An 18018-nucleotide genomic window follows, 5' to 3' on the forward strand; every position below is an offset into this window, starting at 1 on the left:
TTCGAAAACTTAAGAATTCATATTTGTTCTCTCGCGCAACATGGCTTCGAAAATCAAGGCGACCTTGGTGTAGCGGTCGCCTTTCAAGTCAGCTTGAAATCTGAAAAACCAATGCTTCAGACCAACTCAGAAAAGGAACTTCCGCAGCCTAGCGTGATATTCGGGTAGATAACAATCCCTACTTCGTCCGACCTGGGAGCGGTTGCGCATGCAGCAACGCGTTTTCTCTCTTGGGAGGGTGACATCGTACGCACCTTACGTAGGAGGCAGGATCGGGACTCGCCACGCTGTCGTCACGGGCACAAAAGGCGTACTGAAAGCGACGATAGTACCGCCTTGCCGGGACGGCGCTCCTGGCAAGCGTGGACCGCGGTGGTGTCTCGTTGCCGTACCGCATGACGCACGCGCGGAACACGTGTGGAGAGTAGGCCTCACGCTCAGCACGTGCGCGACACAGAGCGGAAGCGATAGAATAACAACGCCACAGCAGCGACGCGGGTTCCCGAAGAAGAGCCGAACGATGCCGAAATAAACCAGGCTATCCGAGCCGCGGCCCGGTAGTCGACGAAGGCCAAATGTTAGAGGAGAACTCGCAGATAAATTCCCCCGAAGTAAGGCTTACAGTCGGATAGAGCTCGAGAATGCAACGGCGAACGGTGTTCAACGAACTCCCTCCAACCAATGACGTGGCCCAGTTCTCATGTCGCTGCGGTTAATCCACGAATGAATGTGCGCCTGTGAAATGGGATTAATCTCTCGACGCCATTGGTCGAAAGGCGTTACTTGGAAGTATTTGCCGCTGCATGCTTCCATCGTATCTGACAAAGAGAAGACTATCGAGGAATAAAAAGGCACGTTATTATTCTGCCCGGTGGCCTGAGCTGCACCACATGGGAAGAGTTAAAAGAGTGGTTTATTGTTTATGGGTCTCACCTCTCAAAGCAACCCGGGCTGTGAGGGACGCCATTGCGGATGGTAAAAAAAAAATGTAAACCGGTTTATAGACAATGAAAAGACAGTATTGCACCTGTCACACTTTCACTGTAGCCTCCTGAACCGAACGTAAGGGAAGGGAGAAAGAGAGAATAATTTTTATTTATATAAAGTATAAGGAACGAAGGATTGAAAGAAAAAAGAGAAAAGAGTTCCGTAGTACAGGGCTACGGAGTCATTTTGACCACCTGGCTTGATTTGTGGAGTTTAACGTCCCAAAGCGACTCGGACTATGAGAGACGCCGTAGTGGAGGACTCCGGAAATTTCGACCACCTGGGGTTCTTTAACGTGCACTGACATCGCACAGCACACGGGCGCCTTGCTTTTCGCTTCCATCGAAACGTGGGCGCTGGCGGTCGGGTTGGAACCCAGGTACTCCGGTGCAGTAGTAGGGCATCTTAACCACTGCGCCACCGAGGCGGGTGTACTGCTTTCTGTATGTATCACGATCTGAAGTCTGAGATAATGAGTGTTAACCGCTCTTTCGGTGTGGGCGGAAAGGAATGCGGCAAGAAACCTCTGTTTAACTGCACAGGACAATGTGTCCCCTGTGCTCACAGAATTTAATGGTCTCCGACTAGCTGCCAGCTTAATTCCATTCCATACTTTTTCCCGAGCTCGTTCTCGTCTTGCTGTATCAGTGTCCCGTTACATTCTATATGCAGAGTGAGAATTAAAAAAAAAAAACAGTGCTGTCTAATCAGTGGATCAGTGGTGCACCTAAATTAACTCATTGCGAACATGCATCCCTGTTGTCCTAAGTTCTGACCCCATGCACACACAACCGCAAATAAATAAACAAATAAATCTGGTATTCTAAAGCAGGTTAAATGTGGGCGCATGCCTTCATAAGGTGGCCGCTCCAGGGTGTGTTCACAGAGAACACAAGATCGACGCCCACGTATACAAAATCGGATTCTGAACGTCGGCACGAAACTGGCCGCGGGGGCAAACTCATGCACTACAGCAAATGTCTCTTTCGTCCGCCGAAAATGTCGCGACCTTTACAAATTGGGGCCCACTGTATACCCTCGGAGATAAAGCTTCATCCCCTGACTCTGCCCACGCGCCTCACCCACGGGGCTTAATTTCCATTTGAAGCACAACACGGATGTATATTACATCCCGACTTTGCGAAAGGGATATCAAGGGAACGCGCGGCGCGGGTTGCAATATGAGCACAACAGAAAGACTGCATGGGCCGTCACAGAAAAATATAGCGTATAGCTTAAAACAGGAGGAGTAAATAAGATAGGCCAGGAAGCAAAAAAGGGACATAGAAAGACAAGTACACGATATATAATAAAGTAGATAAAGATAATAAATGTGGAAGAAATTGCATACGCCAAGAATAAGCTCGCCACCCCTCAGCACAAAATTTAGTCGTGAAAGGAAATAATATAGGTAAGGATTTTTCAAGTGCACTGTGCCACATGGAGGTGAGCCTGAACTAATTCGACACAAGTATGCATAAAACCGCAGGCGGTCGAGTTCAAACCCGGGTACTACTGTTCAGTAGTCGAGCGTCTTAACCACTGAGCCACCGCGGTGGCACTAATAATTGGTGTTTAAGTTGGTTTTCGATGAAAAGGAAGCGCGGCCTCCATGTCACGTTTCGCTGGACAATTTGTAAATTGACTTACAGGAAAGAAAGTGTGTAATATCGACCTCCCTTTTCCGTGGACACCTGCTAACCGTGCAGTAAGAGAAAAAGGGGCAGGGAGGTGGGGGGAGGGGGGGGGGGGGGGGTTGTAGTGGTCAAAGGTCAAGGTCACTGCGACAAGCCAAAGTGAAATCTGAAGTTGCACCCCGAGTTCGTATCTATTGAGGCGAAACAAAGAGGCTTCCATGTGCTGTGCGATGTCAGTGCACGTTAAAGGTCTCCAGGCGGCCTAAATTACACCGCAGCACTCCACTACGGCACCTCGTTCTCTTTCTGCAGCTTTCACTTCCATCTTCCTCCCTTCCCTGATGGCGCGGTTTAAGTGCTCCTCAAGAAACATTATTATTATTATTATTATTATTATTATTATTATTATTATTATTATTATTATTATTATTATTATTATTATTATTATTATTATTATTATTATTATTATTAAGCTGTTCTTTCGAACTTTCACGCAAGGGCTTCCCGAGTGACGTGCAAACAATGACTCGGAATATAAATAAGAACAAACAATAAAGTAAGCCCGCAGCGCTGGTTCCCGCGGCAATAAAAGTGAAGGAAAAGAGTAATGTGTTCGGAAGCCGTGATACCAAAATTCGACAGCCCTGAGGCTGAATTTCGAAGCGACTCATTTATCGATTGGTTCCGTGTCCTTTTCACGATCGCAGCCGCCTCCTGTGAAGTCATCGACAATTAAAAGCAGTTACGCAAAATCATTAGGTGGCTAGAGTCGAACTTCAAAGGTTGTCCGGTAGAAAAGGAGTGGAACGAAAAAAAAAAAAAAAGGAACAGCTGTGGATTCTTATGTGGATTCTATACGAGTATATGTGAGGCGCATTTATCGGGTTGGTTGGTTTATTGTAGTTTAACGTCCCAAAGCGACTTAGCCTAGGCTATGGGAGACGCCGTAGGGAAGGGCTGCGGAAATTTCGACCACCTGGGGTTCTTCAATGAGCTCTGACAACGTACAGCACACTGGCGCCTAAGCTTTTCACCTCCATCGAAAAAGCAGCAGCCGCGGCCAGAATTCCATCCCCCATCCTTGGGCATGGCAGTGCGCGCCCTAGCCACTGCACCACGATCGGCGGGACAACATTACCTGCAACACCAGCTTACTTCCCACTGCCAGTGATTGCCAAATGAATTAGAACTAGCCGAGGAATTAGAATAACAATTAATTTAAGCGATGTACTTTCAGTTTCCACCCAACATAAAGTAAATTTACCAATGCCGCAAAAAAAAAAAAAGATAGAAGAAGAAGAGAAAGAAAACTTCGAACAGGCTCTTTCTAACGGCATATTTGAAAAAAAAAACAAAAAAAAAAACAAATAACTCGAAGTTGGGCGAGGGAACAGAATTTTACTTAGCAGATGCTGAAGCTGCACTTGATTTCCGGGTTGAGACCGTTGACGCCGCTCCTAAAGAGCTAATATGCCCTGAGAGACTTAATGAATTGTCAACCAAAGACGATACAGTTTACAAGGCTAGAAATTGTGAGCTTACGCAGTCCGATAATTTAAAGATAAAAACGGCACTCTTAATAAACGGCTTCAAAAGAATCCTGAATGCGCACATTTATTCAGTGTCTGCATAAAATGAAAATGGTAATAAAGAAAAGGAAAATTAGAGCTTCTTACACTGCCCCAAGTAAAATATAAAGTGACTAGCAATCAGAGGAAATTAAAAGAATATACCAGTCTGATGTTATCCGCTCAAATTGCGGCGCTAATTACTTAATTTTTCATCGCATCACGAAAGGCATTTTGCAGGCTACAAGTAGCTCGTTTACTTCTAAACAATTCAGAGCTTAGGGAAAAACAAATGTAACAATAAGGCGGCGTTACGTAGCGGAAGCTAACATTCTCTAGAGGAATATCCCTAGGTGTAAACAGATTCCGATGCCGTGTTTAACAAACCACAACGGTGAAAACAAAACTTTTGTTTTCAAGCACAGCATTCGCCGCAGAAAGATTCAATAATAAAGGTCTGGCAAAAATACACTAGGTTAATAAACTACATCTGAAGAGATAATGGTGTTCTAGAACCGCTGCCCCGATAGCAGCTTGTGCGACGTAGACCAAAAATGTCGGCCAAAACAGCCCCCCCCCCCCTCCCCTTTTTGTTTCCTTTTATGAAAGACTGCTTGCCACCTGCTGCGCAGAAAATTCTTGCGGATAAGCTTACCACGACGTCGGTATATTGAGCACCACGAAGAAAGCAAGAAATGGTGCCATAGCTACGGAGTATTGGCGTGAGAAGTGAATGTCATGTACCCCAGACCCTGCGGTCACTCCACAGAATACGGCTTCGTTCTGAATGTTTTGTCAGCGCGTTTTCTGTTGGACTCTCTGCTTGTTGGGCGCGGATTGTGTCCCGGCCCGCAATTAAATGCTCGTCAATTAGGTTGACTTATTTCTGATAAACAAAGAAAACTTTTAAAAAGTTTCACATTTCATGTTCATCCTCTCCCAGATGGAGTTCATTCTCGCCCCGTATTCCCTGTGTGGCGTGCCATGGCAAGCGTATTCGCAGTACGCCCACTCACCCACGCCCAATAAGGCAGCACACTCAAATTAAAGATGCTCTCTTACAATTAAGAGTAAGAACTGCCATCAATAGTACTCTATTAATAACAGTCCCCCGAAGACATTCGTAGCGAATGCTTCCTTGCGAAGTAATGGCGCTCCCACAGTAAACAGTCCCACAGACCCACATCGTATACATAGAGGATTCGTTATTTATTAATACTCCCTTCTGTAGCATATTGCAACATTCATTATCTAAAGCTGCGCGTGTCTCGTAAATGCTTTCAAAAGCACTCCCTGGATGGCGTTTCTGGGCAGTAAGCGAACGCTACCGTTTCCGGTTACGACGTACTATTCTCAAGAGAATGTTCCTCCTTGAATTGTACCTATCGTTCCGAATATGGAAGCTAAGAAGCGCTAGAGCAAGAAAAACAGCTTTCATAAACAGTATTAGCACCGACCCTGCGCGGCTTGCGCTTTCACGGTGCGAGAGTTCCATGACCGATAGCGAGACTGTTTTCCCACGCCTTCTCTCTAGGTTAAAACAACAAGCTTTATCTGTTCTGCGCTTCTCAGCGGTTGCGAAAATAGCCCCGAGTATAGAACGCGCACTGTGCTAACTGCGAATACTGCCCATATATTTGTTATGCCTCATTGTATGAATACACCTGAAGTGAAAACAAGTGTTCGTACAAATATTTTTTCCCTTCTCGCAGGCGGTCACTAAAATAGTTTCATAAAGAAAAATATTAGGAAATTCAGAATCAGAGAACAAAAAATCAAAGAAGATTGTTTATCTGCAATTACATGGCTCGGCTTTCATAAGAGCAACAATGCCGGAAGCACGTACTGGTCTCTCCCTGGTTTTCTTATACTTATGTACCAACTTATAAAAGTGTAGGCAACGTGATGAACGCTTTGGCCCGATCCAAATTCACCGTCGATAATTCCCGAAATCATTTCTTTAGCTGAGCGTTCTCGTATACCACTGTGGGCAGCCCTTCCAACATACGGCCACTTCACATAGCCCAGTTTTGAAACACCGGACACGACGACGGACGATGTTCGCAAGCACTGTTGGCGGCCAATAGCAGCGGCATATATGGTAGCAGTTCGCTAAAACTCGCTATCAATTCACAGCCGAAAAACAGGACCGCATTTTGGGCCAAAATGCGGTAACTTTTTTCGTCGTCCAGTAGAAACGTAGCTATTCGTTTTTCGAGAAGATCTACAACTTTTGCATTGATACTTTTTCTCTCAAGCCAAAATTAAAAATAGCTAATTAGTATTAGTTGGCTAATTAGTATTTACTAATTAGCCAACTGTAGTGAACGAAAAAACTGGAGGTTAGCATGGGTGACTCTGAACATCTCTGAATATGTTTCAATGTGCTAGGGCAAACTATTTTTTAAAACCTTGGTCCAAGTTAGCTGGGATACCCGGCATATTATTCGTACTGTTGCCGAGTCTGCTGTTACCAAGGCAGACTGGCCCTCGCTACTAAAAAGGACCGCGCAATACGCACAACTCTGAATAGCTAGTAGAGAAAATCTACTCTTGAAACACGACAATGTCCCAAGGTACTCCAAGAAAATATTGTAGCAACAGAAAATGTCGTCGTGGTTTCCGACAGTTTGTTCCAAATTATGCTACCGAGGGATGCTCGAGTGGTTCATCCCATGTAACGTTCACTAACTCTTTACGGGATACAACTTATTCGGGGCAGAATAAAAACAACAAAATAGTGACGAAAAGCTAGCAGAACACCGCACCTTTCGTTTCAAAACCTCTCGGTGGCCGCGACCCGCTGTTCTCGTAGCCCTTACACAGGCGACAAGGTAAGCAAGTTTCGGCGGGAATGATTTAGTGTAGTGCCGCGTTTCCATCCTCCCTGCCGTATACTTCCCCCGATTCTATGCAAATAATGAGGCGTGACACTCACCTACTTTATTGGTCGCAATCCGCAACTCCAGCTGTCCCGAACTTGCACGAGACGCGTCGCCTCGGAGCCTGGGAAAAAAAGCAAAAAGAAAAAAAAAAAGAGGAAATGAAATGTCACGTCAGATCGTGCTGTATAGGATGGGATATAAAAAGAAAAGAGTAGGCAAAATTGAGAACAGTGAACGCACTGTCTCGGGTTCATCGATTATGTCATATTAATGCTAATGACTTGATTCGCTTTAAAAGATGATGGGGCCTAAGCGGAACGACGTAAGGCTGGGGCGACAAACGTAGGCACAGGAAAATGAAACACCTTCACATTACTAATTTAATGTCAACAGGGAGTTAAAAGAGAGCAGTGCCGGCGCAAAGATACGACGCAGCAGAAAACGAGCCATTTAATTGGTAACACAAAAAAAGAGAAGGAAGGGGGATTAAGTGAATTGCTGCCCCTGAAATTAAAAGTACTTTTCTATCCCTTACGAATACGTTAGAATTTCTATCCTAGCGCAGTTTTGATCCCATTGTCTTTTTACTCGCTTACAAAGATTAAGTTCATATTCTATTCCATTTCCGATTCCATTCCATTTATGACTTAATTCTTCCCTTTTGCTTGGTTGGTTTTTGCTGCGTCTTTCTTAATCCGTTCTCTATCCCCTCGTCTCCAGATAAGCAGAGAGGAATTAAGGGGCGAAGGGGGGGGGGGGGGGGGTCACACGTTCCGGTTGGGTCAAACGGACGCCAACGATGGACGCGAGCCAAAAATTTTACATTTAGACACTTCTAACGCTACAGAATAAAAGAATGGAAAAAATGCTCTTGAATGACTTTGTGGCTAACAACGTTACGGGAATAGAAATCCGGTAGCCGACAATTCCTAATGCTACGCGGAGAGAGAACTTTTATTTGTCCGACATAGTGACCATCCCGCTCTTCGGGGTTTAGACCCGGAAGGTGGAACAGTCGCCTTAGTTGCAGGCCGTAAGTTCTTGGACCCCGCCGGCATCTTCGGCCAGTCGAACAATTTCTCTCTAGGGGTCAGAGCTTGGCAGAAGGGTCTCCCAGGTGTCTTTAGTTATATTTTCAGCCCTGCCTGGTGACTTCGCACATTGCCATATTATGTGATCTAGTGATCCCCTTTCCTTACATGATGAACATACGTTTGATCGGCCATATATGATTGACTAGAACTGGGTTCGAGTATATATTTGTCTGTAGCTCAAATTTCTCCATGCTGCTGCTTCCTCTTTGCCTAACGTGGGGTCTGGTGGTGGTAGGACCCTCCTGCTCAGTCTGTAGTGCGTTGTTATTTCGTTATAGTTAATGAGGTGTTCAAAACGTCTTGGAAGTGCACGTGGAGTATGAGAGACGCCCTACTGGCAGGATCCAGATTTTTGTTGCGACTGGCCGCGCTTTTCATTTCTTGTGCGCTCTGGCGCAGCATGGCATACGGCCAGATATGGCCAGGGCCTTCAATAATCTGATAAGGCCGTTGCGGCAGGAAATCGACCCCGCGACCTTAGGCGCAAAAACAACGCTACAGGTATACTGAGCCTCCGCTTCTTACAGTTCAGAAATAGGCAGTTCACGACAATTTAAAGTTACGGCTATTGGTGCGCTGCCGTTCACAGTACACTGTTCGCAGTCACGTTTTAAGCGGGAAACGCATGTGAGCGAAAAAGTGAGCGAAGCGACAAGGCGGCGCGGCGTAAGCGATCATGGTTCGCTCCGTCGCCTACTGGGGAAGACGCATGCACGCGACAGCGCGAACCGAGCGAAACGACGACAACGCTGGCATTTGGCTGGCTTAGTGGCTTAGTACACCGCAAAACTATTACCAAATCTAACAAGAGTCATAACGATTGCAAGAATTGACGTTATTTTGCGACAACATGGCAAAGTAAAATGTATTTACAGCAAACCGTATCGAATGTGTGTGAACTTGCACTGTAATCGGCACGAATAGTCACGTGACCCCTTGTTTCTACTGTTTCGGTTGCGATTAGACGCTCTTTGAATCCTTGGCTATCCACCATTGTTCGTACAAAGCGAAATGTTTACGCGGTAATGCACAATCACAATGCAACACGACAAAATAAAGAAAGCATGCGAAATGAGCGGCAGTGACGTACGGTTACTTCCGGGCGAACGAGCGAAATTTTCTATTTCGGCAGATCCGAGCGACGAGCCAAGCGACACATGCATTTCTGTTCGCGCGAAGGCTTCGCGCGACGCGTGCCGCCGTCGCGTTCGCGTTCGCGTGAGTTTTCGCGTGCATGCGATTCAGCCTTAATAATCACAACCAATAACTGTACATTATGCGCTTATGCGATTTATACGTGCTATAGCTGAAATGATGGTTTAGACGTACGTAGCCCAGGATCCAATTAATTTATGGATAATTTATGGTTCTTTAGCAATGATGAAAGACGGTGGCCGCCATTGCAAGCTAACTGCCCAAGAGTGCTGCTTCCTTCAGTTTGTTCGCTTTCGCAACGAAGAAGCCAATATGCTACCATGCGCCAAACACAGGGTCAGAAATGTATCTTTCGTTAGGCGCCTGAAAGTGACCCAACCCCGCTTCTTCCGAATCAAGTCACCATTCAAGTCACCAAGTCGATTAAAACATGCATGAAATGTCTGCAACTACGTTCTCCCCGAGAAGTAAGTAAAACGGTGTGAAATACTTTTTTCGCGGTTACGCAAGTTTCATGCGTGAAAAGGGAGTCGAGCTTGCTGCAAGCCCGTTCCTGTGTGCAAGAAGGTTGCACAAATGTTTGTGTGCGTATGTCCAATGCGAATGTGGATTAAGATCGTTTTTGCGAAACGTTCTTGGTGTCGGCATGATCTCCATACTTCTTAAAACTGTTTTGCAAGGTGAAGCTTGTTGTATGCTTTCTTTATGTAAACAAAATGTGCAGTATGACGCAACCTCGTTCAATCCCCACATCGTAATCTGGCGACTGGCACGAGCCATTTCACCTCTGGAAGGAGTGGTGGATACATCTGGCATTCGGTGCAAAAAATGCTGCTATGCATGTATGAAGTCCTGCGCGCTATAAGCTATATGGACTCGCGCAAACTTAAAGCATCCAGCTGTAGTAAAAGGTAGTGAACTAATAGCACGGCACGCGTTAAAAAGCTAAGAATAAAAAGAAATTGAAGCGACCGAGACGACACATGACCGCATACAATGACGGATGAGGGACTAGGTACCTTCTTCGTCTTTTTGTAGCTCCTTGATTATGAGTAAGTTAGCTACCAGCTATCCGTTTTAATGTAAGGCAACCTCTGGCTGCTGTCGCAAGATATTTTATTGCAGTTAGCGCTTTTGCCAGATAATAGAGTTTTAGCTTACCGTGATCCGCGATCCGCTACCGTGATCCGCCACCGCGCATGCCCAGACCCCCTTGACGCCGATAGATGGCGCCACATACTGGATGTCGGCACAGAGACCTGCCGCGTCGGGACCAATCAGCTTGTACGCTCCGCCCACGCGCGGTAGAGTGTCACGGTGGCGGATCGCGGATCACGGTAAGCTAAATCTCTCTAATGTAATCCGCACTACGCAAGCGAAGCCAGATGGGAAAATAAGACGCCCTTACTTTAATTTCCCTATTTTGTAAACATTTTGTAAACTGGGGGCGCCAACCGCTTGTCAGCCTCGGCTGAAGAGGCGAAGATAAAAGATTCTCAAGCATTTAATAACGTTTACTCACTCCCTCTTCTGGATGACAGGAAAGTCCGCCTAGCGCTCATTTGGGTACTTATTAAATGATAAATACTGTGTTTTCTCATATGTAGCCGGAGCTTTCTTCGTGAAAAATGATAGCTCTGTGGCTTTGCATCTGAACACATTAGTCCTCCATCTATCCGCCAATGGAAGCAACTTAAGCCGTACTACAGCGTATATCATCACGACGTGTCAGCGCAACGCGCAAACTGCGCGACGATCGCTGCCTGCGCGTTGCACGCTATGCCGAAAGCGACCGTACTAACACATCGCGCGCGCGCTGGATATATGCGACAAAGGCTCCCTTCGAAATAAAGGTATGCGGAGTCGCCGTTAAGTGGACCGCGCGCGCGACTGTTTGACTTCAGCGACGACCACCCCGACGAAACGGGGGCATGTTTTCACGGGAAACAATTGGCAGCCTCGAGGTCGATCGGTTCACTCACCTCCACGACATCCGACTCTCTCTCACTGCTACATCCTACACCCTCCTCCTTATTTGTACACGCACTCCCTCTTGTACTCGCCGACGTTCCCGGGGGCACAATGCACGATCGTCGCAGGTGTGCTATTGGCAACACACAGCAGGAAGCCTGAAAGCGACATCTATCGGCAAACTGACAGGTTACTCCAAGCCAAACTCGCCCTCCAGCGTTCTAATTTTGCATCATCTAGACGCGCGAAATCGATCAACGGCAACAAATACACGTGTTCTAACCGTTCCCTATAGGCAGCGAGCGCAGTCATTCGAACCGGCGCAGTCTCCGGCAACATGCCCCTTCTAACATCCTATTTGACTACGTTAACGTTAGCGCGAGGAGAAAATCTTATACACCCGAACTAGGATATTACCCGTCGAAAAAAAAAAAAAAAAAAAGAGGCCGCTGCCGACCGTACGCCCAAAGCGCTTGATACTGCGTAAACGTAATGAATTTCATACCTCACAATATCGAACCTCACCCATACTGTTATCTAAAGATAACTGAAACTCATTACCGAGTGATATAGCTACTGAAACTACTTTATCACAATGTCAAACAAAACTTTCAGGGCACCTTGGTTGTCTCTATTCACCTTAATATTGTTTTCACTATTGTTTTCTTAAGCAGTGAGTGCTGTTTCCTGAACCTAGATATCCATTAGTGAATGTAGTGCAGTGTATAATTCTTAAGTACATTTGTTAACTAATACATGTCAAGATTGTGTATTGCGCTGTTTTTAAGCCCCCCCCCCCCCCCCCTCCCCCTATATAATGCCCACTTGGGCTTTAGAGTACTTAAATAAATAAATAAATAAATAAATAAATAAATAAATAAATAAATAAATAAATAAATAAATAAATAAATAAATAAATAAATAAATAAATAAATGTTTAATTCATCGCTGTCCAGCAACTTCAAAGAAGCCGTACTACAAGCGGGACACTGTGGAAGCTCTCTCACTCCTACGCTCTCTCCCCTTTCCCTCCTTTCCAAGAGATGTGTGATCCGTTTATGAACTTCGGCTAATTTCGTTACTTAATTTCGAGAGAGAAGTATGAAACTTACGCGGATAAAGATAAAAGGCAGAGGCATACAAAGCTGTAAAGGTAGACTGCGTTTAAAAATGGATTCTCTCTATTTACACTAAAGCTGAATTTGCCAACCCACGCAGCAATTGATATCCCGTGCCGACCGGAAAGTGAATTCTTCACAGTAGTTTCTCCGCTAGTGTTTGGAAACTGACTGTAGTCTTTTCCGCAGACGTTCAAGGTAAGAGGACAAATAACACTACGAAAAGTCGTCACATGTACGAACCTTGCTCTTAAAGGGACCAAGAAAGGCTGTTTACTAGAATTATTAAACGCATGCAAGCAATAGGTATCCCATCAATCTTCTCTGCAACGCAAATATTTTTAAGCTAGCTTTATTAGCGTCGAGCATGTGGGCGATTGAAAATGATATTCCTCCTCTTCCCCCTAAACTCAACCCACGCCGGCGCACAATATATAAAAAAAAAAAGAAAAAAAGCAAAGTCGAGACAGCGCCAGCCACGCCTCGTCCCGCTGGCGCTGTCTCGACTTTGCTTTTTTTCTTTTTTTTTTATATATTGTGCGCCGGCGTGGGTTGAGTTTAGGGGGAAGAGGAGGAATATCATTTTCAATCGCCCACATGCTCGACGCTAATAAAGCTAGCTTAAAAATATTTGCGTTGCAGAGAAGATTGATGGGATACCTATTGCTTGCATGCGTTTAATAATTCTAGTAAACAGCCTTTCTTGGTCCCTTTAAGAGCAAGGTTCGTACATGTGACGACTTTTCGTAGTGTTATTTGTCCTCTTACCTTGAACGTCTGCGGAAAAGACTACAGTCAGTTTCCAAACACTAGCGGAGAAACTACTGTGAAGAATTCACTTTCCGGTCGGCACGGGATATCAATTGCAGCGTCCAAAGAGCGGGCGCGTCCAGCAGCTTCTCTGACGTCAGTGGGGAGGCTTGCGCGCGGATATACATCGCCCAAATCGGCTGCGAGCGGTCGCCAGGACCAGTTTACAAAATCATTTGCAAATTATCGGCTCCACGTAAAGCTTTGAAATCTAAGTAAAATACTCACAAAGACCACCTCTATGAATTGCTTTCGTTACTACTTTATCCCAAGTAGCATTTCAGTGGCACTTTAAGCAAACACTAAATGGGCGCCCACGAAGAATATCTTGCGGCTTACTAGTAGAAGACCAGGGGAATTCGAGTAACTGTTCCAAAATAGATGTCAGCGATTGAGCAATGTTTTCTTCAGAGACACAGACAATAGGAGGCGATAAAAAAAGCACTACATCAACGTTGAGACATTCAAGGAAACAACAGACGCGGTATGACAAGGAAAATGCAAAGGACTAATTTCTCAACAAGTGGCACAAATCTGGGTTGTCGGCTGCGCAGTAACCAGTGGACGGAGACTACTCCGACCTCCAACGACCTGCACCGAAAACTGTTGATGCGAATAACTTTTAAAAGCGAAGGCGCATGCTTTTGGACACTTCGCGACTATGTTTAAAACCAACGAGGGATTAGCAAACGCAACAACGATGGACCCCTAGACGACGTGTCGAAGCCGGCCGAGCAATTGCATACAGTGATCTGCGATAAAAATGGGCATATTTCAATTGAATTTATGTGCCATTACTTAGAAAGTATAGGTCACTACGATCCAGAATATAAAAAAGGAGGCAATCGGTAGCCGCTTTCTTTTGTCAGACAACGTATTTTACTTCTTTTCGATTGCGTCATCGTTTTTTTTTTATTTAACCCCTGTGCCTGTCCTGTACTTTCCTTTTGCCTGTATGGTCGCGCCCCGACACGTCCGACTCGCATTTAAAATCACTTTCCGTGATATATGACCAATAAGCGTATTCCGGAGAAATAAACTCCCCTTATTGTCGAGGCAGATTTCTCACAACCTGCATAAATTAGCTTTTACAGTACAGAGGCTCATGGAAAGGTGCCGAAATATGAAATACGCATTCCCGAGCCATTTCATTCAGAGCTGAACATGCAGACCCGCCTACCTCCCCTCACTGCATTATATTATTGAGTACATCGTACACCCGTACCTAACAATGACGTCATGCGACCTCCAATTCACCGTTTGTCGAACCTTGCGATAGTGTTACATATTTTACCAGTCAGTGTTGTTTCGCGTGTCTGCTACCGTGACGTTGCATTCAGTTTGCTTTTTGTGTGCGTGTTTTACTCATTTTAAACCTTTTACTTTCGTTTTTCTGTTTGACATAATCTTTGCTCCAACATTCAGAAAGGCCATAGTCAAGCTTACGAGGATAAGATTAAGGAAACGTTCATTAATCATTATTTCGACTAACAGGAGGCGCACGAAAACAAAACGCAGTACATCAGAGTTGGTGGCCATAAGCATCCTATTCCTCTGAAGAACTTCAGATACCGCTACGTATTGGCAAATATGCGCCGATCGCTGATTATTATTATTATTAGTAGTAGTAGTATTATTATTATTCCTGAGTTAAGTATAGAGCATGTTAAATCGCATGCTCTTCGAAGAAAAGAAAATGTTTTGTACTTTAATCGAAAATGTCAAGGGCAGAACAAGAATAGGAAAGGTCGCTGCGATAAAAACAACGTCAAAGAACTATAGTTCGCGATGACGAATTGTCCGCGTTCACTCACTCGAGGCTCTTAAGAAGCTCTTCCCACATTCGAGTTTGTCTCCGTCTGGACGGGTGAGCGCGCCTCAAATATCGCTTCTGCCGCTGTCGCCGTTTGCCCGCTTTCACCTTGGCGTCTGAAAAGGCTACTGCATCTCGGTAAAGAAAAGAAAGACCGAAGACATGAATCCAAATCAGGCCTCGAGCTGTCTTTTGTTATGTAGCCATCCAATAAAAAGTCAGTCCCTTCAACATAGGTTTCTCCTTCCCCTCCCCACCGTGGCGCGCATGCGCGACAGTTGTACGAACAGCTGCAGCGGATCATATGAATGACGAGCGAAGAGTAACGGTCCGCCGAGAATGCGCCTCGCACGAACTCAGCGCGGGCTAATGAATATTAATCAGCCGCGAAATGCTAATGTCGATACGCTGGCGCGATTTTTCTCTTTCCCTCTTCAATACCGGCGCAAAAAGAAGGCGCGCATGGCCTGAGGTGACATTTAAAACGACAGCCTATACCGGCGGCAGGAGTGAAGAAGAGAGCTAGCTGATGGCGGGGTAAGAAATGGCCGACCTAGGAGGAGGCTGTTTCGTACTGTTCGGTCGTTGTCATACAGGCAAGCCCGCGGTGTTTTCATTTACGCGCGCCCGTTATCAGCTGAGTGACGGGCGACCACACATGGTAACGTACTACACTGTAAAAAATGTTTGTTAAAAATTCAGAAATTTTCTGGCAGATATTTTCTCTTCTGCTATGTTTTCTGTTTTTTCTTTTAATTCTTTCTGTGATTTTGCAGTTTTTTTTTCTGTTTACGAATGATAGAAAGTTTTTGTAAATTGACAAAAAAATTTCGTTATACCGCGTTTTTTGTTTTTTTTTCTTTTTTTTTCTGTCGCAGGGAAAATAATGATGCAAATACACCTTTTTTTTTACTTGTCGATCATTTCACGTTTTTTATCTGTAACAACAATAAAATGGCATTAGGCACTAATCTCTTCAATTAACACTATTTTAAGGCGAAAGCATTGCCAACTACATCTCACGAATATCTCTCGGTGCAGGCAATACTCTATGGCACCCATAAGGTTGGCCTCGCAACAGCCTCCGAAAAGAGGCAAGTGGAACAAAGCGTAACAGATAACATTGTAGCAGGGAGACAACCAAAAACGGACCTCGATGTGGCGCCACTAGTTATCTGCTTTCGAATCGAAATTGTTACGCAGCCGATCATCGAACAGCGTCTTCAGGGTTGTCATACCATTTCGCTTTCTATTCAGAATTTACCCACTATTCAAGTAAAAATCAGTTTGAGGTAGAAAATAAAACAGACGGCAAAAATATATCTAATTTTTTGCCTTCCAATCAAGGTCTCGGCTGGAAAACAAAAAGTTATTGGTTTGCAGGCAGCACCGCCCGCTTTCGAATCCCGCAGCTCCAAGGGTAGTCAAGAGCAGCGAATTGAGAGCGACATTTATAGAGGAAGAAAACGAGGCACAGAGGTAACAAAATGAGGCACGGAGAAGGCGCTCAGTTAACAAACTACGGAAATTCAACAATCTTAACTATTACAGTTATGCGCGCATAAATTATGAGAGCACAGCTCAACATCTCTACTCCGCGTCTGTCCTTGATTTATTTTGCAGCTCTGGCAGCTATGGCGCATACATTTCGTACAAGCGACGCTTACTTGCGACTACGGAGTCGCTCGACTACGAATTTACGAAGTCGATTCAAGACAAGTGGTTCGCTCGTCGTCCCCCTTCGTTGTGCACGTCAATGAAATTGTAGCGTATACGTCAAGAGAACGAAGAATGTCACGCCGCAAGTTCAACGCCTCCTTCACTTTTAAATGCCTTTCGACGAAGATCTCAGCCGATACGATGCGCGCTTCGGATGCGCATAACATTAGTGCCTCCGCGAGACTAGACACAGTCGACTGAAAACAGGCATTACAGGCTCATAAGAAAAAAAAAAATGTTTGCAAGACTCCTCGCCAGCCGTGAAATTAAATGATCGCAAAGGAAAAAGTGGAACGGGCTGAAGTTGGGAAACCATGAAGACCGAGGATCAACATTCGTTTACGTAGCTACCGCCTCAAGCTGTCCACACTGGAAAAAAAAAAAAAATAAAGTGTATATGGTGCGATTACATACGATTCCATGCATGCATTCACAACTGCCTACATCAACCCCCCCCCCCCCCCCCCCCCTCATCTCGCTGAGCTGTTACAACTGATTATTATATGACGCCATACATACACAAAATTGCGTTATCCAAACTGGTCTGATTAGATCACTAGTTTTTCGAGTCTTCTGAAGGAAATGCATTTTCAGGGTCATCCATTTGGACTCGCAATGAGTGAGGAGATGCAAGTAAATAACCTAGCTCGCGACTAACGACTTTCGCGTCCGATGTAATAATCATTTGCCGGAATTGAAGTTTTCCAACAAGAATTTATGGCATGTCCTCCTATTGTATGCGAAGTTTGGTCCCCGTGAAAACAAACACAACGAACGTGATTGAATAGCGCATTAAAGTGCAGTCTTCTTTCTCATTCCCTAAGCGACGCAGTCTCGTCAATACGGATGGCTCCTGGAAGATAAATAGCACGAAACATTTGACATAAAATAGAAACAGCAGTCACCGGATCCAAGGGTAGCAATTGGGAATATTTTTCTCTATATTCATTTCTTGGCGATCATTCTTATTTTTTCCCCTTTTTTCTTACATTATACAATTATCGGTGGCAACAGTTTCGGCATCCGTGATGCCTGAGACAGCACAGAAGTTTTCTAGGCCATCTCCCGCCCTGATCATTCGATGATGGCGGTGATGCACCAGCCGTAATGATAGGCCGTTTCACATCCACCGCATGGACCTTGGTGGCGTGGCGTTGGTGGACGCTTGATTGATTAGGCTGCATGCAACATGAAATTTACTCAAAAGCAGGTTAGACGGCCGTCATTGTGTAGCTAAGCTGGTATAGCCTCATGCGAAAGT

At 45.2% G+C, this 18018-nt stretch overlaps 1 protein-coding gene across 5 annotated transcripts in view; it reads right to left on the reverse strand.

Moving 5' to 3' along the window:
* LOC146196828 (uncharacterized) overlaps positions 1 to 18018 on the reverse strand; it is a 303939-nt gene that overhangs the window by 73283 nt on the left and 212638 nt on the right. For 3 of the 5 annotated variants that reach the window (XM_084598552.1, XM_084598553.1, XM_084598550.1), the window contains one exon: positions 7131 to 7198. The gene's annotated coding sequence lies outside the window, so the exon portion shown is untranslated. The remainder of the gene's footprint in view (positions 1 to 7130; positions 7199 to 18018) is intronic. The other 2 variants (XM_084598554.1, XM_084598555.1) reach the window with 1 other exon arrangement.

Source organism: Amblyomma maculatum, chromosome 3 (assembly GCF_055883805.1).
Source record: "Amblyomma maculatum isolate TAMU_Amacu chromosome 3, ASM5588380v1, whole genome shotgun sequence".
Lineage (NCBI taxonomy): Eukaryota > Metazoa > Arthropoda > Arachnida > Ixodida > Ixodidae > Amblyomma > Amblyomma maculatum.